General features: G+C 43.9%; 1 long non-coding RNA gene across 1 annotated transcript; it reads right to left on the reverse strand.

The window, feature by feature from the left end:
• Nucleotides 1-5,835: 5,835 nt before the first annotated feature.
• On the reverse strand, nt 5,836-11,690 carry LOC121080337. The gene is made up of 2 exons (XR_005825327.1): nt 8,991-11,690; nt 5,836-6,352 (listed from the first exon to the last, which is right to left on the reverse strand). It is a non-coding gene; the product is annotated as an uncharacterized LOC121080337 (long non-coding RNA).
• Nucleotides 11,691-26,407: the final 14,717 nt, after the last annotated feature.

A 26,407-nucleotide genomic window follows, 5' to 3' on the forward strand; every position in this document is an offset into this window, starting at 1 on the left:
TAAAAACAATTTTTTCCCTCCCTGTTGGGGAAGAGATTGCCTTCACTTGCCTTTATCCTTACTGAACTTAGCTGTCCACTCTGCCTTTTCCATCTGCCCTTGTGTTGCAATCATAGTTGGAATCAGCTGCCAAACAAGTCAGCCCCTTTCTGCCAGTGATGTGTAGTTCTTCGTGAAAGTCTGGTACAGAGGATGAGGAATGGTAGCTATTCAAACATCAAAACCTATGAGTTCAAATTTCCCTCCACCTCTGATGACCTTTTTTTAGCCATTCCATTGTTGTTTCTCATTGTGTTCTCTGTGCCTTTACTGTTCCCAATTGCTCCCAGGTGTTTCCCATTTCCCAATCTTCCTCTGCCACATCTGGACTGACTCCAGGCCCATGTTGAAATGGGAAGCACTTGCCATGCCTTAAGCAGTTTGTGCTAATTCTAAATTGTATTAGGAAGAGAGAATTGGAAGAAATGTAGGGTTCAGCTTGCTTGTCTATTATTCATTTGCCTGGTTCTTCAAAGTAAAGATGCTTATGTTGTTGCTTAGTCTCCTCATTATATGTGAAATGTAGTCTTTCCTATTCACTCTATGCAACATATTATGTCTTAGGTGAGGTTGTGGATGAGTACTATGCAGTTGTTGTTGATGTAAGCTGTTATAAGTCTAAGCAAATCTCATCATAGAATCAGTAACACTAATATTTTTTTTCCCATGCAGAAGTTACTTAAAAGCTTTGCACTTGTTTAAGCACCTTTTTCATATGCTTTGGTTCTTTGAAACATGCTGTCTTTACGATTTGTGGCTTCTGAAAAATTTTCCTTTAATGTGTCACTTCTCCAGTGTCTTCCTAAGTTACACTAGTTTATCCACCAGGTTGCTGTTTCATGCTGCTGCTAAAAGGCCCCTTCCTTCCCCTGTACACAGCAGCCATCGCCTTCCTGCCCGCCTTGATTCTTCTGTCAACAATATCAATAAGGGCAGGGGGCAGTGAACGTGGAGAGCAAGCTATATAGAAGGCAACAGGTGTGGGTATTTCTTGAGCTAGCTCTACGGTGTCAGTGAGCAAAAACAGATCTTGGGAGAGAGACACAGTTATGCTTGTTGGAAGGAAGCCATGGGAGCAAGAAGAGAAACTTTAAGATACGGAGTAGTCTGCAGAACTTGTGGCCTTGTAGATAAAGGGAGTTGCTAAGTTGCTGTGTCTGCAATAGAAAAAACAGCTAAGAGTGGAAAATTACTGAGCATAGTTACAAGCTGACACATCAGCCCCTTGTAAAGGTATAAAAAGCTTGCTTGATTTTAATAAAGTGTCTTTGAGTGTCTTCGATCTGCTCTCAGAGTCCGTGCATCATATGCCACAAATAGGTGCTCCTGTTATCCAGAGGCAAGAAGCAGTGTGTTGATCTAGGCAGCTGCCTACTTTGAGTTGAGTTATGATCAGGAGCTAGGATGAGCATCAGTCTAGGTGCCTGAATGTATTGTTCTAATCATAAATGGTACAGAGACAAGCTGGTGGGGTGCCGCTCTTTCTTGATAATTCCTTGAAAACCGTGCTCCATTTAGTCTTCAACAGTGTAATGTTTTTCTACACTGGCAGAAAATATCCAGGAAAAAAAGTTCTTGGTGATGAAAGAAGGGCATGCTGCTGCTGCAAAACCAGACTAATTTACAAGGTAATGGTAAATTTTATTTGGAGGTGATGGTGGTGGTGAGAAGATGTTAGAACAGTCAGTAGGAAAACAAAGTATCCTTACTATATTGGTGGCAAAAAGCAATGCAAGGCAACTACTATAAATAAAGTATCAGTGCCTGTACTCACATTTCATAAACTCCCAGGTTAGAAATCTGAAATAACACTTCAGTAATGTTAGCAAACTTCAACCTCAGGAAAAGAAACAAGTAGAGATGGTAGGTTTTTTTCTTTCTAGTAGTTAAGAATTTACGCATAGTCATTGAAGTATTCCCTGACATGGTGCTGAAAATTTCTGTGATCTCCTTCTGTGCTTGATGTGAAGTCACTGAAGTGTCTTCTATAAAAGGCTTCTCAGTACAAACTTTGTATCTTCTAGGCAGAGTTAATCAGCACTGTCCAGTCTTCAGCAATCTACTCAGATAAAAGAGAACTCTTGAAGTGAGGAAATACTCCAACATGGACAGAAACAAACAAAAAAATGTTCTAGGCATTGTGCAACAATATCAGAAAACTAAAGAGCAACTTGATGCTGAATAAATTATTGTTCAAGAAAGTAACTTCACAAACTGGGAAGGAATACACATCCTTTTCTCAACTCAAGAATTCTTTCTTGACAACTGAAATAATCCATTTCCTTTATCTGTAAAAAATAAAGACCTCAAGAAGAAAATGTTAAGTGATATTGTCTATATCTTTTATTATTATTATTATATGTTTTTTGAAAGATGGCTGATGCTTCTCCTTCCAATAAAGGATTTCTTAGCTCACAGTGAGAGGCAATTCAGTAATTGTTCAGATGGTTGAGTTCTGGGAATACTGATGTTACTATTCAAACTGAAGAAGTTAGCTGCTTTTGGATAGAGGTGGGTATTTTATTAATCAAGAATGTATATGTGTGTGTATATATATATTAAAAAAACCCCAACTTTAAACCCAATAACCTTCCTTGAATTTGTAGTCTTTGTCTCCTGCCCAAGCACTTAAACAGTGGAGACTACGGAAAGGTATCCTCTTGGACTTAGCAGCTGAAGTTGAATGCATGTTGGGTACCAAACAACAACTTACAAAGCTTAAGACATTCCATCGCAGTTAACAAGGCAAGGCCCAGCAAGTGTGCCTGTATTAAATCAAAATATGTGCATATATAGCCCATTGCATAAATATATATGTGTATATATACATATTTACAGGGAAATAACACCATTTGCTGCAAGAACTGTGAACCATCCTTAGTAATTGACTGTGCTCTCGTAGTCTGCTCTTTTTTCATTTGCCTCAAGTAGCAGAGGCAAAGCAGAGTGACTGAAAGTCACAAAAAAGCAACTTCAGAGATATCAAGGTGCAGGAGCAAAATCATGGACTTAACGACATATCGATATGATCCTAGTTGAAGCCACTTAAGTTTCTGCAAGCTTATATACAATTTTCATATTCATACACACATCACACCTTAATTCTATCGGTTACATAAGCTGTTCACACACTGCTATACAGATACTAATTGGTTAAAAGCATACAAGCATTAGTTAGTCCCATCATTAAAATTGTTGACATTCCTGCGGTCATCAGTTCCCAGCTCAGCTCCTGTTTTTCTGCCTGCTTAACTGCCAAAGATCCTGTTTTCTTTGTTCCAGGTGTCTTTCTCACACAACCTTTCGGCCTTGCTGAACAGATAAAGCTTTTAATCATATCTAGCTGCTAAAGCAAGAGTGACTTTTGATAGGCCGCATGTCCCTTTTCTTCCAAATACATTGCTACATCAAGGCACTAAGAGAAGCAGAAGTATTAAACATTATTGGTTTATTATTTGTCTGACTATTAGATACTGGCTGCAGGGGAAAAATATCTGTGCACTTGGACAAAGATACTTGCTAAGCAGAAAACTTCATAAAGATTATTGATTTTTGTATATTCAATGGCATATGGTGCAACTGCATATCTGGGTAAATCAATATTTTTTTTTGGTCTGGCACAATTATATAAATGTGTGACATCCTAATATAGCAGGGAAAAGAAACCTAAACCTACCTTTATTTCCTTTCCTGCTATGAGTGTTTTACAATCTGATTGCAAGTTGTCTCATGTACTTTGGCCCTGGAGTTATCTCTTGGATGGAATCTGATAGGTATGTACAGAGCACTGACATTGAGGCTGCTCATTAAGTGGAAAGAGAAAGAAGAGTGTGTTCCAATATTAATAAAAACAGGGCCTTTTGAAGAGGAACACCTAAAGATTTAAGTTCTGTAGACTGTGGGTTTTTTTAATTATTTTTTAAAAATTTTTATAAACTCATTTGGTTTTGGAATAACTGCATGTAAAAGAGAACTGCAACAAAATTATTTTATCTTTTATCTGAAAATGATCATTCTACCTGCAAAGTAGGACTGTGGTTTGATTAAATAGCTCGCTAGCACATTTCTGTGAAAAAATAGGTCTCTCTCTGGTTTATCTCTATTGTCTGAGAAAGTTTATAGTAATTCTCCATCATGCCCAGGGAAAAGTAGTTAAGTTAGAGGACACCTCAGTATGTGATTACTATTACTAAAATATGTCATTAGGTATGGTTTAAGCTGGAGAACATGTACTGGTAAGAGATACCTCTGAAGTGGGGTGTGAGTACATATACAGGTGTGAATATTAACAATAGGAAGTGAATGATGAATGATGTACCACTTATCTATAGGATAATATACTTATGTTTATCTAAAAGTTGGGAAACGTCCAAGGACCCTTATTGCTAACATGACGGATGTACTAATTGCTAAGTCCTTGGATTTGTCATCTTTAAAAAGGCTATCTGGTCCTAAGTTCCTGTTGTTTATACAACGTGGCAAGGACAAGGACTTAAATAATGGTCACTAGTTTAGTGAGATATGTAAATGAGTTCCTGGAATTGTAATAAATATGCAAATGATTACCTGGAAAATTAATGAATAGGTATGAGTTGCTTGTATAAAGAGGGGACTGAAAAATCCCCTCGGTGTGCATGACTTTGGTGGAGCGATCCCCATGCACCCAGTGCTTCCGAATAAAGATAACCTCTGCTTGCTCGTATATTGGTGAAGTGATTCTTTAAATCAGAAGGAACAGAGACAGAAGCTTGCAGAACATCTTTCCGTTTGACTGTTTCCTAGTTTTAGACTTCTGTTTTATAAAAGGAAATTAAGACTAATTTTTATGGCTGTAATGTTAACATTCAGAAGTGAACCAGTGGTAAACTAGAGATCTCATGTTTGCTGACAGCCTGAAGCTTTGGCATTCACAAGTGAGTTGTTTTCCAGTCATTCATTCATTCAAGATAATGAAGGTGAAAGCTCACAATGATATGATAACATTATTAACTATTTAAATGCCACCTAAAGCTTTTAGGAAGGGCAGAGAAATGTTAGGATTACTAATATTGTTATATTGGCTTCCAGGATTTAGTGACATTTAGGAGTGCAACCATGTGCATTTGTTTTTCCTGATTCCCAGCCATGGTTAATCCAGAATGTTGTCTCACATTTATGCTGTGCATGTATCCAAATGTGGTTCCACTAAGAATCTACGTTTGGCTCCTGTATTCCCTCTATAGCATTCCTGTGGGCTTCTTTTAGCTTGTACCACTAAAGATTAACTGTGTGCAAAAATCCTCCTTTGGCAAAATATCTGTGCTGCTTTCTTCTTCCCTCTTACAGAAATCACTGATTCACTGGTGGCAATGTACTTTGCCAACCAAAATAGCAATTTAACTGTCCTCTGAGGTCATGACTTTTCTCTGGAAGTCTGTGTTATGGTAAAGGACTTGCCAACACAGGAAATCAGTGGCAGGCTACTTGGGATTTCTCCTGTCCTCAAGGAATTAAAGATATTTCTTAATGTTTCAGAGTACTTTGGAGTCAAATTCACTAGATTTTTTTCCCAGCTACAGTATGAATAACATACAAAACTGTAAGAACATATTCAAATTGGTGAAGGACACAAGGAGGAAAGAGATGCAGTGATTGGCTCAGCTGTAGGTTATGCTTCTATCTTCCATCAGTGGAATTAAGGCTTCATAAAATGGGGAGGTAACATTACACCAGTGTTCTGGTCCAGAAAGACCCAAGCCAGGGAGATTCTTTGCTATACCCAGAGTGAGATTAATACACAAACGAGATCAAATGCCACTAATCAAGGAAATTTATTGTGCGCTTATATAAACAAAACAGTCACGCGTTGTGGTAAGAAAATAGCGATAGGAAAGGGAAAGATAGGAAAGAAGGAAATCTAGCAAGCAGTTGGGACAGAATTGCAAGAGATAGTCGCCAGCATGAATCCAGCGGTGTCCCGGTGGTCCATAACCTCTGTTCACATTGGTGATGGGGGTCTCTGGATCACCCCTTATTGTTTGGTGGCACAGTCTTTTATAGGGTGTTCAGGAGGGTTTTCTCCCACACAACGGCATGTACTGCATTCCTCCATGGGGCACATGTGATTACTTTGTAGGTAGGGGTGATTGTCCATGTCTAGGCACATCCCTCACAGTGGCATGGCCTTTCCTTGACCCTGGCCAAAAACTGATGTCAGACAGCTGTTGTCTCCTTATTTGTTCACAACTGTTAAGTCTTGCAGGAGCTCAGCAAACAAGCTTTGAGACAGACATTTTGAGATATGGTCTCTCACAACCAGCAGTTTGGAGCTCCCCTGGAATGACGAAAAATATCTGAAGTTAAGAGAGCTGGAAGCAGATGAATTATTACTTTTTTAATTTATGTCATTCCCCCTCCCTCCAGTATAGCTTTGGCAACTCATGTATGAGGAAAGTGCACGGCAAAAGGGGAGAACCTGTAATAGCATCACCATGGATGTGGAAAATCAAGAAAATGTTTCTGAGGAGGGTTACTTCCTGTAGTGGCTCACATTCCCCAGTCCTGGATGTTCTTGTGAAACATGCAGGGCTGAGGCTGTGGGATTTTGGGTATACTGGTAGATGAAAAACAGGACATGAGCTGGCCATGTGCGCTTGCAGCCCAGAAGGCCACTCATATCCTGGGCAACATCAAAAGAAGCGTTGCCAGTAGATCAAAGGAAGTGATTTTTCCCCTCTACTTTGCTCTTGTGAGACCCCACCTGGAGTACTGCAAACAGCTTTGGGGTCCCCAGCACAAGACAACCATGGACCTGTTAGAGTGGGTCCAGAGGAGGGCCGCAAAAATGGTCAGAGGACTGGAACACCTTTCCTATGAAGAAAGGCTGAGAGAGCTGGAGTTGTTCAGCCTGGAGAAGAGAAGGGTCTGGGGAGACCTTATAGCAGCCTTTTGATGTATAAAGGGGGCTTATAAGAAATACACTTTTTACCAGGGCCTGTAGTGACAGGATAAGGAGTAATGGTTTTAAACTGAGACAGGGTAGGTTTAGATAGGACATAAGGAAGAAATTTTTTACAATAAGGGTGGTGAGACACTGGAACAGGTTGCCTAGAGCAGTTGTGGATGACCCCTCCCTGGAAGTGTTCAAGACCAGGTTGGACAGGACTTTGAACAACCTGATCTAGTGAAAGATGTCCCTGCTCACAGCAGGGGGGTTGGACTAGATGATCTTTACAGGTCTTATCAAGCCACAGTATGTTATAATAGAAATAAATCATTCACACGGAGATAAGAATGCACTGTATGCAGTGACGTGTCAAGTGGAATTTTGTCAGGCATGGACATTAAGCCATTTAATAGTATAAGATCTAGGCTGTCAAAGATTACAGGGAACTTGTGATTAAACTAGCTGTAGTTGTGTTTTCAAAAGCCTTTCAAAATGTATTTGCAATATGACTGTTCTGAATTTGCCTTGTCAGATTCCTGGTTTTGATAGTCTCAAGCTTTTCAGATTGCTTTAATGCCTGCTGTTAAGGGAGACTGGAAATGTATGTTATATGCAAGTGTTGCAGGATCTGACTATCAGCCAATTGAAAACACACAGCGTCTCACTTTTTTAGCTGTTGGTTCCATTAGTCAGACCTTAATAGCATAATTCAGATTGGAAAGGACCTCAAGAGGTCTCTAGTCCAACCTCCAGCTCTGAACTTGGATGAGGTTGCCTCAAGGCTTTGTCCAGTTAGGTCTTCAAAATCTTGGTGGTACATGTTTCTTAGAGAATCATCTAAATTCTTTGTTGAATAATTGGAAAGAAAGATTTCTCATTTCTGCTCTTCAAGTGTAGAATTGTTTGTGTGTTTTACCAGAGTCAGACTGTGGTTATGTGACGTTTGGGTTTTGTTTTGGCTTGCTCAATACATCAACTTAGAGGAAAAAATATGCTGTATCCAACAGCTTGAGAGGTGAGGCTACTGCTGTTCCATGTCCCCAGATCCACCCAGTAGTAAGACTGAAGGTATATTCTCAGCAAGTATGCACACACGTATACGCTGCACGTGTACATGGCCGGCCATACAGATCACAGAATGATTGAGGTTGGAAGGGACCTCTAGAGGTCTTGTCCAGCTCCCCTGCTCAAGCAGGGCCACCTAGAGCTGGTTTCCCAGGACCATGTCCAGATGGCTCTTCAATATCTCCAGGGAGGGAGACTTTACAAGCTTTCTGGGCAACCTCTTCCAGTGCTCAGTCACCCTCACAGGAAAAAAGTGTTTCCTGATGTTCAGATGGAACTTCCTGTGTTTCAGTTTGTGTCCATTGCCTACTGTCTTGTCACTGGACACCACCGAAGAGAGCCTAGCTCTATATTCTTTACAGCCTCCCTTCAGGTATTTATACACATGAAGATGCCATCTGAGCCTTCTCTTCTCTAGGCTAAACAGTCCTAGCTCTCTGCCATTCCTCATAGGAGAGATGCTCTAGTCCGTTAATCATCTTTGTGGCCCTTTGTTGGGCCTCTCCAGTATGTCCATATCTCTCTTGTACTGAGGAGCCCAGAACTGGACATAGGACTCCAGGTGGGGCCTTACCAGTGCTGAGGGGAAGGCTCACATCCCCTGTGATCTGTCTGATCACAGACACTCAGAGCACTCACACAAACACAGACAGCACTCTGGCTGAGCAGGATGGAGGTCTGCAAGTGAGAATATACATATACACACACTTATATGTTCAAGGTAGATCCCTCCAGCAGCAGGGCTCAGGCACTCAGTCTGCCCAGTAGCTGGCCCTGGATCTGTCTCCTGTTACTGGCACCTGGCTGTACAAGCTCCTGAGGCCCCAGCCTCACTCCACACAGCTGGCCAGGACTTCTCTGGTCCCATGTGTTGTTGTTCCCCCCTCCCCCCCTGCTCTCACCCTTAGACACACAGGTGCTCTCACACCCAGAGCTGCTGGTCCTTAAGATACCCACTTACCCCCTTGCTCCCAGGCTGCTTCACTTATCGGCTAGTCTGTCTTGATCTTTATTGGTGGTCACGCTTGCTCACACAGGAGGAAGTTAAATCAATTAATTTCTCAAATTAGCACTGAGAGTGCCTGCAAAAATCTGGATGTATGTTATTCTGCACAGAAAGAGCAAATATGTTTCAAGTACAAATCTGTTGTCTGAAGATTTGGCTGGGAAATCAAAATCTATGTTAGACAATTACACTGACAGCTGAGTGGTAAAAGTATTACAAGGTTAGAGCAGTTCTGCTGTCCTTTCTGTGCTCTGCCATGGACTTGGGATAAATGCATCATCTTTTAGTGTCTCATTTTCCTATTTGTAAAATGAGGATCACCTTTCACTTGCTGTTTATTTAGATTTTAAGGCCTTTATGACAGTGTCTGTAGCTTACTATGAGATCTGTACAAAGCCCCAGTATAAGGGCTGGGATGTCAAGTTTGGATCCTACTCTGGTCCTCCCTTGGTGAGTGCAACTCAGAATAGCTACAGACATATAAAGAGGTTGGGTTTATACAAAAGGAGGGCAGTAACTAAATTCAGGATGACCTACTTAGACCAAGCCTACTGGGTTACTAGATACTAATGAAATTCAGTGTAAGGAGCTATGAAGCAGTAAGGAAAGGAAATTACAACAACCTGAGGAGGGGTCACCTTCGGTTATATATTATAGAGCAAGCATGTTAATGGAGAACAATTTGAAAATTAAAGTAATTGAAATAGTAAATAAGCATTCTGCATGATATTTCAAAGCAGTGCATCAGAAAATTATGCCTGCCTTTAAAAATCTCTCAGTAAAAGTGCTGAATAAAAGGCAGGGGAAAATCATCATTGCCTAGTTCAATAGAAAGCTCTTCCCCCTGCCCCCCATTTCAAGGTGCCTATCTGCAGTATTCAAGTACCACTCAGAATTGTGAAGGAGTCCAAGACAAAACAGAGGGTTTTTTTAATGTTTTTCCCTATTAATAATGTGTATGTATCTCTCCAGGGGATTTTACTGAGTATCATTTAGCTTTATTAAAAGGGCATGTGTTTCACTTTGATGTGATGACAACCATACTGGGACAGAAATGGGTCTTCCTTGGAAGAAAATCCAAAGTTTGGATTCTGTTCCTGGGAGAACTTCTTGTTCGGCCCTTTGAAAGCTTAAATGTGGGTGTTTGGTGTCTAGTCCCTGGCAAGAGCTGCTACAAAGAGATGAGTTTGACATCAAGTGATATCTTAAGGCACTGAGAACTTTGCAGATGAGGACCTTGATTCATTTTATGAAGTGAATAGGTAGGTGATGGGAGCCTGCAGTGCAGAGGTGATTTATAGTGCTAGGAGGGTCTGCTAGTGTGGAACCTGGAATATGCAGGATCCTGAAGCTATTGGTTACTATAAAAATGTTCTTGCTACAAAATGGAAGTGTAGAAACTGGGCAGCAACAGGGTAACATGGATTTTGAAGGAGTTTTAAGTAGCAGATTTGATCAACTCACTTTTTATTCAAGTTAATTTAAAGGGGAGGGGCAGGGAGAAAATAAATTGCTATTAATATCTTCATTTCCAAGTTTGAGATCAACAGCTCCTGGGGTAGATAGAGCCTAACTCTCAGTAGAGGAGGCTCTTGGCCTTGAACAGGTTCTTGTATCCTAGGAGCAGTAGTACACAACTCACAGGGCACTGCTAAGTCTTTGGCTGGCTGTAAATATATAAGATTTACAAAACCACCAAAAAAAACCCAAACCCCAAACTAAGAGCCTCATCAAAGTAAAAGAATCATTAATAGACAGGGAATGACATATACTCAAAGTTTTGTGTGTGCCCTAGCAGTCTATTTCTAGTCTCTTGGTTGCCATCTATAAAATTTAGGTTAACCAGAAATAACTCAAACTGAAACATAGCTTTCTCCTGGCTATGTGCCTTTGCTTCTCTTCAAAGAAATTTTTTTCTGAGAAAATCAACAACTGTTCTTTTTATGTAAGCCAGTACTTGGTAGGACTGTCTTTGGTAGTCAATACAGGGAATTTTGTTCATTCTTTCCTAATCTCAAACATCATCAACTTTAAATGGAAGACACATCAAGAACAGCATTCAGTATGCATATGACAGTTATTCATAGTGCTGCAAGTTGTGTAACCTGTTTGTTGGTACTGGGGGCACAACTTTTGATCTCAACTTTTTGTTTATTTTTCAGCTATAGATCTACGCTTGCAATAGTGAACCTGATAAATGTCAGATGAGTCATTGTACCCATGTATTTACTGTGGGCCAAAAGCAGCTTTGGGCCTCCTTACCTCCACATTAGTACCAGCCAGTGTGGCATGTGTATTTTACATGTGGGTGTAGAGGAATTTTTAAAGAACCAAGGACATATGTTACCATTGTCCGGGTTGGACAACCCAGGCCTGTTAGTTGAAGCTGCAGAGCAACTTTAAATTGTCTTTGGAACAAGCAGTGTGAGAAAGAAAACAAGCTATGCACAAACAAGAAGCCAGGTGCAGAGCAGTCCTGGGAACTGCGAAATCAACACACTCACATCAGCACACTGATCAGGCGCCTGCAGCATGCTCACCAATCAGTGACACAGACCCCACGTGACCAGAAACTTTTATCCAATCACCTGTGTGTAGAGTCATATGAGCAGTCGGTTTAAGTTATAAATATGACCTGTTTGTTTAATAAAGGGAGCACGGCATGTAGCCATATTGGTGTGATTGTCGTGACTTGGCCGACTCTCCACGGGGGACCCTCTTCGTGTGGGGGCACTGCTTTGCTCTGCACTAAGACCAGAACTGTGCTACCAAGGTTTATCAAATAACAATTCTATGGCAACTCATACAAAACAGCACATTTAGAAGAATATATATGATGCTGTATACAGAGCTATTAATTATGTTTATTTAAATGTTTCCAACTTCAATGCAATAAATTCTCCCTCCTGTCCCTGTGACATGCACTTTTCTCCATGACTTAATCACACTTTAGGGGAGAGGGTGTAAATTCTTCCTTCCGTGTGATTTGTGCTGAATAAAATGCTAATGGCGAAGTCTATCCCAGTGTAAACAATGGTGGATATTTTCTTTCTGTCAATAACTATATTGTATAAGGCCATGTGTCTGAAAAAAATTATTCACACAGCTCGTAAGATAAATACTGCTGGTCTGGTTTTCCTTCCAAAAGGGTATGCATGAAGAGGAAAACTTCCTAGCAGCACAAAATCATGCTAAGTCATGGATGGGGAAATTTCAAAAGGAGCGCAAAGAACATCTGGCAAGGTCACTGTACAGTTCCTTCTGCTCTGTTTAATGGTAAATTGCAGTTATAACATAGGTTAGCAAATGTTAGTATTATGTTAGTACTTATTAACCAATGATGTATGAGTTGCTGTGTTACTTGCCACTTAAGCTGTGATATTTAGGAGTCCCTGCTCTCTGGACCATGTTAACCTTGGTCTTTAATCTCAAGACCATAACCAGAGCATCTAGGTTCTATTGTGTATGGGATGAATTATTGGACAGCTTGGCAAGGTAGATATCTAGTCGTCCAACTTGGCAACAAAACTTATTTTTAAGGTGTCCTGAAGTGAACTACCTGCATTATAATACTAAAGAACGCACTCACAGGTCAAGACGACCCTCACCCAGGTGAAGACCCTTCCTCTGCGCAAGCATAGTAACTGAAGAGGATGAAACGGCAGATATTATAATTATATGCAAATTAATAACCAATCATTGTAATTGGGAGTATACTACCTTATCATTTTTGTGTATAAATATAACAGTGAGATCAATATAGTTGTGCTTGATTTGTGGAGATGCCACCAAGCACCCAGTGCTGCAATAAAGAAGTGCCTGCTTATCTACTTCATGTAGATGGGGTTTTCGTTCCCTGGCTAACATAGTGACAAAGGACACAGAGAAGGTAGAGTTACTGAATGCCGCTTTTGCTTCAGTCTTCACTGCCAAGGCCAGCACTTCGGTTTCCCAGACCCTGGAGGCAAGAGAGGAAGTCTGGAGAAAGGAAGACTTTCCCTTGGTCGAGGAGGATCACGTTAGAGATCATTTAGGCAATCTTGTCACCCACAGATCGATGAGTCCCAATGGGGTGCACCCCCAAGTGCTGAGGGAGTTGGCAGATGTTATTGCCAAGCCGCTCTCCATCATCTTTGAAAGGTCATGGAGGACAGGAGAGGTGCCTGAAGACTGGAGGAAAGCCAATGTCACTCCAGTCTTCAAAAAGGGCAAGAAGCAGGACCCAGGAAACTACAGGCCGGTCAACCTCACCTCCATCCCTGGAAAGGTGATGGAACAGCTCATCCTGGAGGTCATCTTGAAGCATGTGGAAGAAAAGGTTATCAGGAGTAGTCAACGTGGATTCACCAAGGGGAAATCATGCCTGACCAACCTGATAGCCTTCTATGATGGAATGACTGGCTGGGTACATGAGGGGAGAACAGTGGATGTTGTCTACCTTGACCTCAGCAAAGCTTTTGACGCTGTCTACCATAACATCCTCACAGGTAAGCTCAAGGAGTGTGGATTAGATGAGTGGACAGTGAGGTGGACTGAGAACTGGCTAAATGGCAGAGCTCAGAGGGTTCCAATCAACAGTGCAGAGTCTAGCTGGAGGCCTGTAGCTAGTGCTGTTCCCCAGGGGTCAGTACTGGGTCCAATTCCTGTTCAACTTATTCATCATAAAAGGGACAGAAGAGTAACCTCAGCAAGTTTGCTGATGATACAAAACTGGGATGAGTGGCTGATTCACCAGAAGGCTGTGCCACCATTCAGTGATACCTGGACAAGCTGGAGAATTGGGTGGAGAGGAACCTAATGAAGTTCAACAAAGGCAAGCATAAGGTCCTGCACCTAGGAACAACCCCATGCACCAGTACAGGCTAGGGGTTGACCTGCTGGGGGGCAGCTCTGCGGAGAAGGACCTGGGAATTCTGGTGGGCAGCAAGTTGACCACAAGCCAGCAGTGTGCCCTTGAGGCCAAGGCAGCCAGTGGGATCCTGGGGTGCTTTAGGAGGAACATGGCCAGCAGGTCGAGGGAGGTTATCCTCCCCCTCTACTCTGCTCTTGTGGGACCACACCTGAAGTGCTGTGTCCAGTTCTGAGCTCCCCACTTCAAGAGAGACAGGGAACTACTGGAAAGGGTCCAGTGGAGGGCTGCAAAGATTATTAGGGGACTGGCACCTCTCCCTTATGAGGAAAGGCTGAGATGGGCCTGTTTAGCCTGGAGAAGGGAAGACCGAGAGGGGATCTTATCAACGTCTACAAATATCTTAAGGGTGAACGTCAAGAGGATGGGGCCAGGCTCTTTTCAGTAGTGCCCAGCAACAGGACAAGGAGCAAAAGGCACAAGCTACAACACCAAAAGTTCCATCTGAATATGAGGAAGAACTTCTTTACTTTGAGGGTGACAGAGCACTGGAACAGGCTGCCCAGAGAGGTTGTGGAGTCTTATTCTCTGGAGACATTCAAAACCCACCTGGATGCAGTCCTGCGCAACCTGTTCTAGGTTAACCTGCTTTAGCAGCAAGTTGGACTAGACGACCTCCAGAGGTCCCTACCAACCCTGACCATTCTGTGAAAATGTATCAATTTAGAACTACGTTTTATAGCCATTATTAAATAAGTATGATGAAAAATCTTGTAAAAAGATAGCTAGACACACTTAATCTCTTACTGGAAAAAACATTCACATTATGAGACTAGAAGAATATTTTTGGGTGTCAGTCTCCTAAAGAACACATGAGTAATTTCACCCCTATTTACCACAAGGAATACTGAAACAATGAACTTACCTTTAACACTTTTTCTGTTAACATCAGCTCCTTTTTCAAGTAAATACTGAGCAATTTCTTTGTGGCCTTTGTAACATGAGATCATCAAGCACGTATGCCCATGACGGTTTGATACTTCCAAGTCTGCTTTGTGCTCCACAAGATATTTTACTATTTCCAGGTGACCATCAAAACAGGCAGCTCTAAGCGGAGTTGAACTTGTTAGAGTTGTGTTATTGACAGATGCACCATGATCTAACAGACACTGAACCACCTTCAAGTGGCCAGCAGCTGATGCTGCCCATAATGGCGGAGCTCCCTCAATGGTCTCACCATCAAAATTAACTGAACCACCAATTTCTATAGAAGCAGAGCAATAGTCCAACAAGTATTCCACCATGTCAACGTGCCCATAACGGGCTGCCATCAAAAGTGGTGTGGCACCATTGGTTTTTTCTGAGATTAGTAAGGCCACCTCTTCTCTAGTTTTGCTTGCAAGTAACTTGGAAAGGAGCCGCAGCTTGCCATCACAAGCTGCATTGAACACTGCTGTCTTTAAATCCATTTAGTCTGTACCTCTTTCTTGAAGGATACAGACCTGCTTTTTTCAGAGTCACAAACAAAAGCTTATTAGAAACACACAGCCCAAACAGAGTATCCCCAACTTTTTCTCAGATCAGGCAGATGGGACAACATGGAGACTCTAAACGAGGTCCTGACAAAGCACAGGCTGCACTTGGTAACTCTGCAAAAGAAAAGAATTCTGAATGTTTTTACTTTCTACTTCTCAAATAAGTACATACAATTACATTTTTTCTACAGTTATACTCAAACCACTGGTGGTGGTGCACCAATGTCCAGCTGACTTCCATGGGACTTCTCTAGACTGCACAGTGCCCCTTAAGGAAAGATGTTGAGCAGAAAGCCAGATCCTAGGAGTGCAGTATCCATACCATTGGCACGAAAACACTTTCCCCTCACAACATAACAAACCCTACACTTGTATCAACTTCTGCTTTTAAGCACAGCCTAAACAAAGAACCATTAGCGCCCACCCACCCCCACTCCCCCCATCCCCCCTCAGGTTCTCTGCGGAGGCCCATGCTCACAGACACACACGACCCCGTGTTATCTCCACCCTACTGGCAAGGGAACAAGTTCAGAACCTGACCAGAAAGACACCCTTGTCAGAGTAGTTTGATTTAGTATCAGACACCAAAAACCTGAACTTTCCCTTCCACCACAACCACCCTCAGCCTACCCAAAGCCCCGCCCCCTCCCCTCCAAATCTACTCCTTCAAGACAACACCGTATTTGCCTCCCACCCCAAAGCCACCTACACACCCCTCTCCCCCCCCAGGATTACCCCCGATGCCTCTCTTCAGATCGTCCCCCTCTTTTCCACTCCAAGTCCAATAACCACTCGCCCCCCAAGCTCACTCCCTAACCTGGGCAACCCTCCCCATACCACCTCAGGGTCCCCAAAAAACCCTTCCCAGCTTCCTCAGAGCCGCTCCCCACACAACGGCCGCGACAGGACGGCCTCCACCGCCTGCCCAGAACCGGAGGCAGCAACAGCGCCATCGCCCACGGAAAACATATTTGTGAGGAAGGACCCAAGGGTGCGGGCTACCTCCCCAGAACACCAACGGCGCTCTCACGCCGAAGTCACCCTCACAAGGAAATACCCACCATCTCCCGCACTCCGTCCAGCTCTTTCACGACAAACCTATCCCCACAGCAACTAGCCTCCACCACTAGCCCAACATCTGGGCACAGCGGAACCTACCAAACACATCCCGGCCACCACCAGGCCCAATGAGAAACACACCTAAGCGCCGCCAGCCACTCGGAGCAGGACAGGAGGTGGGACTACGCAGCCGCTCAAGCTACACCGAGAGCGGGGCGGTGCTGGCGATGTGGTAGCTGTCCGCTAGGGGGGTGAGCGAGTTTCCTGGCACCGCCCTCCGCTATAGTGTGAGTGGACTGACAGAACGTAGCGGGGAGGAGGTATGGTTTGGTTAGCTGTGGTATGGGGACAAGATAGGGGGTGTCCTTTTCCCCAGACTGTGCCTTATTTTCCTTTCTCTAAAGTAAAACAAAGGGCGGAACAGCGCTACAGCGGAGCATGCACAGGTGGGGAGAGATGTCGCAGGGGTGAGGGGACAGCGGGGGGCGCACGGTACCGGGGGAGGGGCGCTTCCGTGGAGAGCAGTAAAACCCCGCAGGACTGCAGGAGGAAAACCCTCACGGCTGGCCACGTGTGGATCTGCTTAGCAGATCCGGGCAATAAACCCATCCCTTGCAGAGGGATGCAAAACCAGCCCAGTCTGGAGAAAAAAAAAGTGGGCGTTTTCTCCTCAGAAATAGATCAGTTTACTGCTAAATTGAACAGGGTAATTAGATGCTCCTTCATTTAGTGGGAAAGGCAGCCATGAAGGCTTGCAGTGCCAGCAGCTCAGAGACAGACCTGTTCACCTGTGATGTAGGCCAGAGTGAGGATCTGGTGTGGGGGCTCCAGTGCCTTCCTGTGCCTATGGGGAGGGATGGGAGCCCCAATGCCCTTGTCATGAAAATTCACAACTGGCCTGTGCTGACTGAGGAGAGGGGCCAGGATGCAAAGTAAAGAATTACAAGGGTAAATATTTACTCACACACATGAGGTGTCTCAGCCAGATTGGGGCACCACAAATGTGGTTTTACGCAGGGCTCTTATACCCTTCAAATGTTCACGTACAACATGATTTGACTAATCACTAACACACAAGTTGCAATTTAAGATGGACAAGTATTGAAATACAGCAATATTGATTAGTTTTCAACGGCTCACCTCTCACAATGTTATAGGTCGCAGGTTTTTCCCGCTTGTCTCAGCTACATTGGGCACCAGTTGTAGTCAGTCCAACTCAGCCTCACATGGGGCACCAATTGTTGCAGCACAAACTAGCAGGCTGCAACAAGGCTTTTACTGTCAGTCAGATTCTACTGTCCATGCTGTTTCTCCTTCCTCCAGAGGCCGGGCCAGGACAGGCCAGTTGTGTTATTGACAGATGCACCATGATCTAACAGACACTGAACCACCTTCAAGTGGCCAGCAGCTGATGCTGCCCATAATGGCGGAGCTCCCTCAATGGTCTCACCATCAAAATTAACTGAACCACCAATTTCTATAGAAGCAGAGCAATAGTCCAACAAGTATTCCACCATGTCAACGTGCCCATAACGGGCTGCCATCAAAAGTGGTGTGGCACCATTGGTTTTTTCTGAGATTAGTAAGGCCACCTCTTCTCTAGTTTTGCTTGCAAGTAACTTGGAAAGGAGCCACAGCTTGCCATCATGAGCCATTAACTACTTAGCAGGAGCGAGCTACAGCTGCACATCATCCATGTCAATCAACCCCCTGCCATCCAGGCAAGGCCACAGCTGCATATTATCAATGCTAATCAACCCACTGCCTTCATTCCTCTACACACACACACTATCCGTTACTAATAATAGTAAAATTCTGCAAAGCAACTATGTGTTTGCAGCATTCTTGCTGCATGTCTATTGATCCAGATGTCCCTGTGTGGCATATGAAGGCACGGACCCCAAGTCAGTGAAGAAGTGAGATCATTTATAGCATACATAAGTGCTGGTTATATACAATCACTTATCTACCCAAGTTCTGCCCTGGAATGTGCCTACGTGCAGCAAAGCACCGGGGAATTTGTCAATGTGTAGAAAAGCAGCTGCTCATTACGAGCTGTTCACACGCTTGTGGTTTCACTGCCAAATTTGGCCGCTTATCTGTACACTAACAGTTCTGCCAAGTCAGCCTTGTTTCTCTACAAGGTCAACTTATCTTCGTCCCTTACAATTCCCCCTTTTTTGTTTGTTAAATTGGATAAGGTTAAGGCTCTGTGAATTTAAACCGTCATAGATTGATGGACAGCCCTTTGTATCATGGCTCGCATCAGGTACATCAAACACGGTAGACATATAACAATGGCCAAAACCCCTAGCCATATAGCAAACCCACACATCAATATTTTTCATATCCAAGGACCTAATCCTAGGGTCCAATCCCAACCTTCAAAAGGATTCCATCCGGGATCTTCCTTCAACTTATACGTCAAATCATGTAGCTGTTTCAAACTTTGATGAATTGACACTGAAATTCATACAGCACATTCCATCAAACTCCTCACATCCATGCCCATGAGCTAATAACAATAAACTAATCGCAGCTCTATTTTGCAAAGTGGCATGTCACACTGATTGTACATCCATCAATCAATAATTTTTCAAGGGCCAAACTAGTCGCATTAGTCTGTTTGCACTATTCTTGCTTGTTCTCTGGCTCATTGTTGGTAGGAGGCCCGTGATCAGCTGGTCGAACGAGCTGAGCGGGGATCCACAGAGGCCCTCGATCTGTAGAGACACACGTTATTAATTCAACCGGAATGCTCCATTGGTTAGTTTCTGTATCTTTGTAGTGGACCCAGGGCAGTTCCCGCCAAGCAGGACAAGAGAAATGTTTATGTACAGCACTATGGTCGGAAGAGTGGTTTAAAAAATTGATCACGCACAGAGCTTTCCACAGTTGTTCCTGTGGCGAGGTACCTGGGCTATTCCCCCTTTTTTGTTTTTGCAGCATGTCTTTAAGAGACCGATGAGTTCATTCAACAATAGCCTGTCCAGTGGGCAAGTGGGGAATGCCCATCACATGGGTAATGCCCCAATTTTGCAAAAACAGGTGCGTGTGTTGTGCTATATATGCTGAGCTGTTGTCGGTTTTAATTTGATCAGGAAGTCCCATGGTAGCAAAACAAGCAAGCCAATGACGGCAAACGTCACGGCTTTTTCTCCCCAGTGTGAGCGGTGGCAAAAACATAGTGTGAAAAGGTGTCAACTGAAACATGAACATATTTAGGATTCTCAAACGAGGGAATATGTGTGATATCAGTTTGCCAAATTTCTCGGGCTTGGAGGCCATGAGGATTAACACTGGGATAAACGGGTAAAGGGCTGAAGTTTTGACAGTTGGGACAGCCCCTTACAATCTCCTGGGCCTGTTCTTGTGTCAGGTGATACAAATGTTGCAGCGCCTTAGCATTTTGGTGAAAAAAGTTGCGTGAAAGCTTAGCCTGTTGATAAGATCTGGGGGTAACAACAGCCACGGTAAAAATGTCCGCCACCTTATTGCCTTCAACAATGGGACCAGGCAACGAGGTGTGTGACTGCACATGTAAAACAAAATAGTCATGAGAGCGATGCTCCAATAGGAACAAAAGATGCTTCAACAAAACAAATAACTGTTGGTTAGAAACCGTTTTTAAAAATGAATGTTCCAATCTACGCACTATCCCTACAACATATAAAGAATCTGCAACTAGGTTTAAAGGTGGTTGTTTGAACAATGTGAAGGCACAAACAGCTGCAGCTAACTCCACTATTTGTGTAGAGCCAGTAACAAAGGTAACGTCTGAGTCCCAATGCCCTTGCTCATTTTTCCATGACACAACAGCTTTTCCCAAAGGCCCTGAGCCATCAATAAAAACAGTCAGGGCATTTGGGATAGGTACATGAGAAATATGCAGTTTCAATTGTAAGGGTAAATCAGTTAAAGAGTGAAGCAATTTATGTCGAGGAATAGAAAAGGCAATGGTTCCACTAAAGTCGGCCAAAGCAGACTGTAGTGAGAGGCTTTGCTTAAACCAAAAATCAAAGTCCTGTTTGGCCAAAGGCATAAAAATGGTGGCTGGGTTACGGGCCATAAGTTCCTGCAGACGATGTCGAGCCTTTTAAATGAGGATCACCAACATGTCAATAAGAGTTGTCACTGTTTTGAAAAAAGAGTGAGGCAAAAAGATCCACTGCAAAATTATCAATGGATCCTGGTGTTCAGCTGCCCATTGAAACAAGAGAGCGTAAGGCTGAAATTCATTATAAATCAAAAACAACAAAACAGACAAAGTTAGTATAATGTGATGACTCTGACGCTCCTGGATGTTATTAGTTGTGGTCTGCAAAGCCCTTTTGGCCTCGAAGCTGAGTGTACGCGGCGACAACAAATTAGAGTCTCCTTTTAACAGGGTAAACAAAGGTGCCAGGTCTTGTGTAGTTATTCCCAGATATGGTCGCACCCAGTTTTTGGTACCCAGTAACTTTTGCAGGTCATTGCGGGTCCTAACATTTGTAGCAAGGCGTAAAGGCTGAGGATGAATAGCTGTCTCAACAATTTTCCATCCGAGATATTTCCATGGTGCTCGAGTTTGGATCTTTTCCTCTGCTATACAGAGGCTGGCGTTGCTTAATGATCATCTTAAGTCCATCACGGCTTCAGTGACCAATGAGGATGATGATGATGCCGATACTAAAATGCCATCCATATAGTGGTAGATCAAAACCTGTGGTAACCTTTTGCGAACAGGACTGATAGCCAGTGCTACAAATATTCGACACATGGTGGGGCTGTTTAACATGCCTTGTGGCAACACAGTCCAATGAAAACGCATGGTGGGTTCCTGATAATTAATTGCTGGTACCGTAACTGCAAACCGAGGTGCATCGTCAGGATGTAACGGTATGGCGAAGAAATAGTCTTTAAGATCAATCACTATAAGTGACCAGGAGTCTGGCAGTGTCCTGGTTTCAGCTGGGATAGAGTTAATTTTCATCTTAGCAGTTAGTACAATGCTGTGTTTTGGCTATGATGTGAGAACAATGTTGATAGGACACTGATGTTTTCAGTTGTTGCTGGGTAATGTTTATACTAAGTCAAGGACAACTTGGTTTCCTGGGCCCTGCCAGCAAGAGGGCTGGAGGGGCATGGGAAATTGGGAGGGGACACAGCCAGGACAGGTGACACAAACTAGCCAAAGAGGTATTCCATACCATATGACATCATGCTGAGTATATAAACTGAGGGAAGAAGAAGGAAGGGGGGGACATCCGGCATGATGGCGTTTGTCTTCCCGAGCAAACATTACGCGTGATGAAGCCCTGCTTTCCTGGGGATGGCTGAACACCTGCCTGCCGATGGAAAGTAGTGAATGAATTCCTTGTTTTGCTTTGCTTGCGTGCGCGGCTTTTGCTTTACCTATTAAATTGTTCTTATCTCAGCCCTTGAGTTTTACATTCCTTTCCAATTCTCTTCCCCATCCCTCTGGGTGAGGGGGAGTGAGCGAGTAGCTGCGTGGTACTGGGTTGCCGGCTGGGGTTAAACCACGACAGGCAGCATAGCAGGAGAGGGGATGCCGGGTTGTAAAGTCTCATAGGCTCAATCACTGCACTGATAGCTCACAAGTCATGTAAAAGTTGCCACTTGCCACTCTTTTTTTGGTATTACAAAGACAGGAGTATTCCAAGGGCTAGTGGAGGGCACAATATGGCCTGCTTTGATTTGCTCCTGCACCAGTTCACGCAATTTGTGCAGCCTTTCTGTGCGCAAGGTCCACTGTTCCACCCACACCGGTGTATCTGTTTTCCAGGCGAGTTTAATCATTGGCTGCACCTCAGCGGCCCTTAGGACAGATTTGTCTTCAAGGTAACCGCCCATTGGCTCAACAAATCACGTCCCCACAGGGTGCAGGGGACTTGCATGACGTATGGAGTAATAGGTCCTCGTTGTTCTTCGGGGCCGAGTAATAAAACTGGTCAGGTGCTTTGTTTAGGTTAGCTGTATTCCCCCAACACCTACTATTGCTGATGTGGGGTCTTTCAAAGGCCACTCTTTCAGCCAGTCCAATTGCAAAACTACTGAAACATCAGCGCCAATGTCCACTAGGCCCAAAAAGGGTCTTCCCCTCAATATAACAGGTTAATAACGGTTGGTCGTGAGTAATTTGGTGTGCCCACATAATCTGTGGAAGGTTGGTGCTTGCCTTCTCCCTTTTGGACCCACATTTTGAAATAATTTGAAAAGCTGAGCTATTTTTTCTCCCTTTTGAATATGACACAGAGGGGATGGGGTCCAAGCCATAATCTTTATTTCACCAATGTAATTGGTGTCAATCACTCCAGGAAGTATAAACAGTCCTGAGTGAGTGACTGAAGAGTGTCCCAACAAAAGCGCGTTACAGTCATTCCCTAAGGGACCCCAGACTCTGGTTGGGAGCGAATGTACAGCGGTATCAGTGATTAAGATTGACTGGGAGACGGCCAAGTCCAGTCCAGCACTGCCACGGGTGGCTGGCCGGAGGTCTGAGGCCAACTGTCGAGAGTCGGCTGTTGTTGGACCGTCATTGCTGCCGGACTTTTTGTCTGGGCACGCGGCAGTTTCCCTGGTTTGGGCAAAGGGCATGGCCGTCCTGATGGAATTTAGAACGGCACTCATTGGCCCAGTGATGCCCTTTTTGGCAGCGTGGACAAGGTTTTAAGGAGTCTTGGGCCCATTTGATTTTTTCCTATCTCCTGCCCTACATTCCTTTTTGAAGTGATCTGCCTGACCACAATGAAAACAAGAGCCTCGTTGTGCAGTTGCCACTACCATTTGCTGTGGCAAGGCAGCAGCAAATATATCTGCACGATGGGTCTCGGTGCCAACATTCTGGCAAGCCCTTATCATATCTGCTAATACAGAGTTACAGTTCCGAAGCAGATGCAAAACTCTTTGACAATCCGCATTTGCATTCTCCACTGCGAGCTGCGTGAGAAGTAATTGTTTGGCTTCCTCTGACTCTACTTGTTGATCTATCACATTTTTTAGGCGATCTAAAAAGTCTGCATAAGGCTCTTGGGGACGCTTGACGGACAGACGCAAACAACTGTTCAGGCTTTCCCCCAGGGACCTTTCTTAAGGAGGCAAGAGCTATCCAGGTGGCTTGTTCAAGTGCCTCTCTAGGCAATTGTACCTGCGCTACCGCAGCAGAATATCTGCCCTCCCCCATCAGTTCATCCATACCTATATTTTTCATGTTCATTAAATTGTCCATTGTCTGCGTAGTAGCTTGGTCTCGGTACTCTATTATCCAAACTGTATACTGCATAGAGGTAAGCATCATGCGACACAATGCTTTCCAATCATATGGGGTCATAACATACCCTTCTGCAATAGCAGTGTACAAGTTCATGGTAAATGCCGATCTGAGTCCAAAATCTTTAACTGAGCATCTGAGTTCTTTTACAGCTTCTTACGGGAGTTGCTCCCACACAGTTGGTCGCCCTGCCTGGTACCGGATGGGGAATACACTGAGTAATTCCATATCTCCCTTTCACATAGCCTCCTTTCTGCACTGATCTAAAGCACCATAGTATACTTTGGACGACTCACCGGAATGTGACGACTCAGCTGGGTTTGCCCAAAGTGCAGGATCTGTGGGTGGGGGTGATTTTGGCTGTTTGGGTCCAGGCTTCTCGGTCAGAGGGTTAAATGGAACTGTGGGCTTGGTTGGAGGCACAGGGATTACACCTGCATCGTTATCATCTGGTGGGTAGAGATCTGGCTCCCTTTTCTGGATCTGCTAAGCCTGGGTGGAAAGGATCATCAGGCTCAGGATCGTTATGCAAAGACAGAAGATACTGTTCTTTATCTCTGCTTGCTTTTGATGAGGCTGTCATGCTATAATGCGGGAGTTTTGCTTCATTAACAGTCTTTAAGTGGCTAAGAGCCGAAAACACTTGCTGCCACTTTTTCAGCACACTCTTTGATTTCTTATCATTTTGCTGTCCCAATTCATCCCCGATATGTTTCCATACAGTGATATTCAGCGTGCCCTCTTTAGGGAACCAAGAACAATTGTCCCAAGCCCATGCCAAGAGGTTTACAAGGGATAGTTGAGACACATTGTCCCCATAAGTTTTTAAAATTTTCTGCAAAACATCCATATGATTTTTCTGTTCCCATGTTAATGATTGCCCCATGGTTCCCAGCTGCTCACTTGCTGTCTGGCTGTGGTGATGAGAGCTCTTGTGTATCCGTCTTCCCTTTTTCCCTTTTCCCTGGTTCAGCTGGGCTATGCCATCAGAATTGTAGTTTTTATCCCTCAAGTCCCTGTTTTGGTGCCATTTGTGGCGTATGAAGGCACGGACCCCAAGTCAGTGAAGAAGTGAGATCGTTTATTGCATACATAAGTGCTGGTTATATACAATCACTTATCTACCCAAGTTCTGCCCTGGAACGTGCCTACGTGCAGCAAAGCACCGGGAAATTTATCAATGTGTAGAAAAGCAGCTGCTCATTGCGAGCTGTTCACACGCTTGTGGTTTCACTGCCAAATTTGGCCGCTTATCTGTACACTAACAGTTCTGCCAAGTCAGCCTTGTTTCTCTACAAGGTCAACTTATTTTCATCCCTTACATATCAGCTCTATGTCACTAACTTAATCCTGCTATTATTAATATTAATGTATGCTTTATCTCTTTCAAAGGACAGTTAGAGATTTCTGTGAAATTACTCAGTTGCTAATGAGAGAGATGATTTAATGATGGGTCAATTTAAGCTCCAGTAGAGTACTTGCCATTTCATGTCATAAGCTGCTATAACTGGCATTCTGCCTTCTCACTTCAGCAAAAAAGGTTGCATGCTGAGTAAAGGAGAAGGCGGAACAACACTTTAAACCCTTCTCTATCAGCCCTGCACAGCACAGATCTAGGAAGATGGAGTTGACTATATTGCATTATTGTTGTCATTTGTCTCTTCTTGAAAGCTGTAGGAAGATTAGTCTGGAAGTTTCAAAGTTTCATCTGGTAAGCTTTACACTTTAGGCAGTTTTTAGGAGCCATTTCTGAGTGTTCACTTCTCCCACAGTGGCTGGCCAAAGAGGCTAGCTCCTCCAGGTACAGAAGTGGCAGGGAAGCAACGACCAGTCCAGCAAAGCTGGCAGCCACCAAAGCCCGTCAGTGATGGGTCACAGGGAAATTCAAATTGTAACTGCGCAGCAGTGGTAATTCCTGACCAAGGAATGATCTGGCATGGAGGGCAGGAAGGCTCAACTGCAGAAGTGGTTAAACTGGCTGAGAGCATGTATGCCAGAGACAGAAGGATCCCTGTAAGAGAGTGAAGTTTCCCTGGGTGATGAGATAAGAAACAGTCTCAGCATTGTCTTGTAGCTGCTGCCACCAAAATCGGGAATAAAACTCCTTAACACCAATGTAGCATTAAGAAGCAGGCATAATTTGTTGTGGCACCGGATGCGGGGGGGGGGGGGGGGGGGGGAGTGTTTCACCTAATGCACATGCTGAACTGTTTCACGGGTCTCATTTTATGTTACACAGCTATACATATTCATTACATTTATCGGAATTATTTGCATATGTATGAGTCTTCACATTCGGTCAGTTATGCCTCCAGGTGCTCTTCCCGATGGTCATCTCCTCTTCACCCCGTTTTTTGCCCCATGACTCCACCTAGGTTCTTGTACATATTCCCCCCCTACTTACCACTCCTTCACAAACTCCAGAACCAGCTCAGCTTGTTTTTTCTGCTGCAGACCCTCTCTTATCATTATCTGTTCTTTGTTTCCCGAGATTGACTACCTTGATTAGAAGTCCTTGCAGTCATCAGTTTTGACAACTTGAGATGGTGTGTACTTGACCTAAATTTTGTGTTCTTGTTCAATTAAATCAGAGTTTGGTAACTGGGGAGTTTAGGCAACACTGTCCTGGAATGGGAGTGCTAGGGGGCTACCTTTGGGC

This window comes from Falco naumanni, chromosome W (assembly GCF_017639655.2).
Source record: "Falco naumanni isolate bFalNau1 chromosome W, bFalNau1.pat, whole genome shotgun sequence".
Lineage (NCBI taxonomy): Eukaryota > Metazoa > Chordata > Aves > Falconiformes > Falconidae > Falco > Falco naumanni.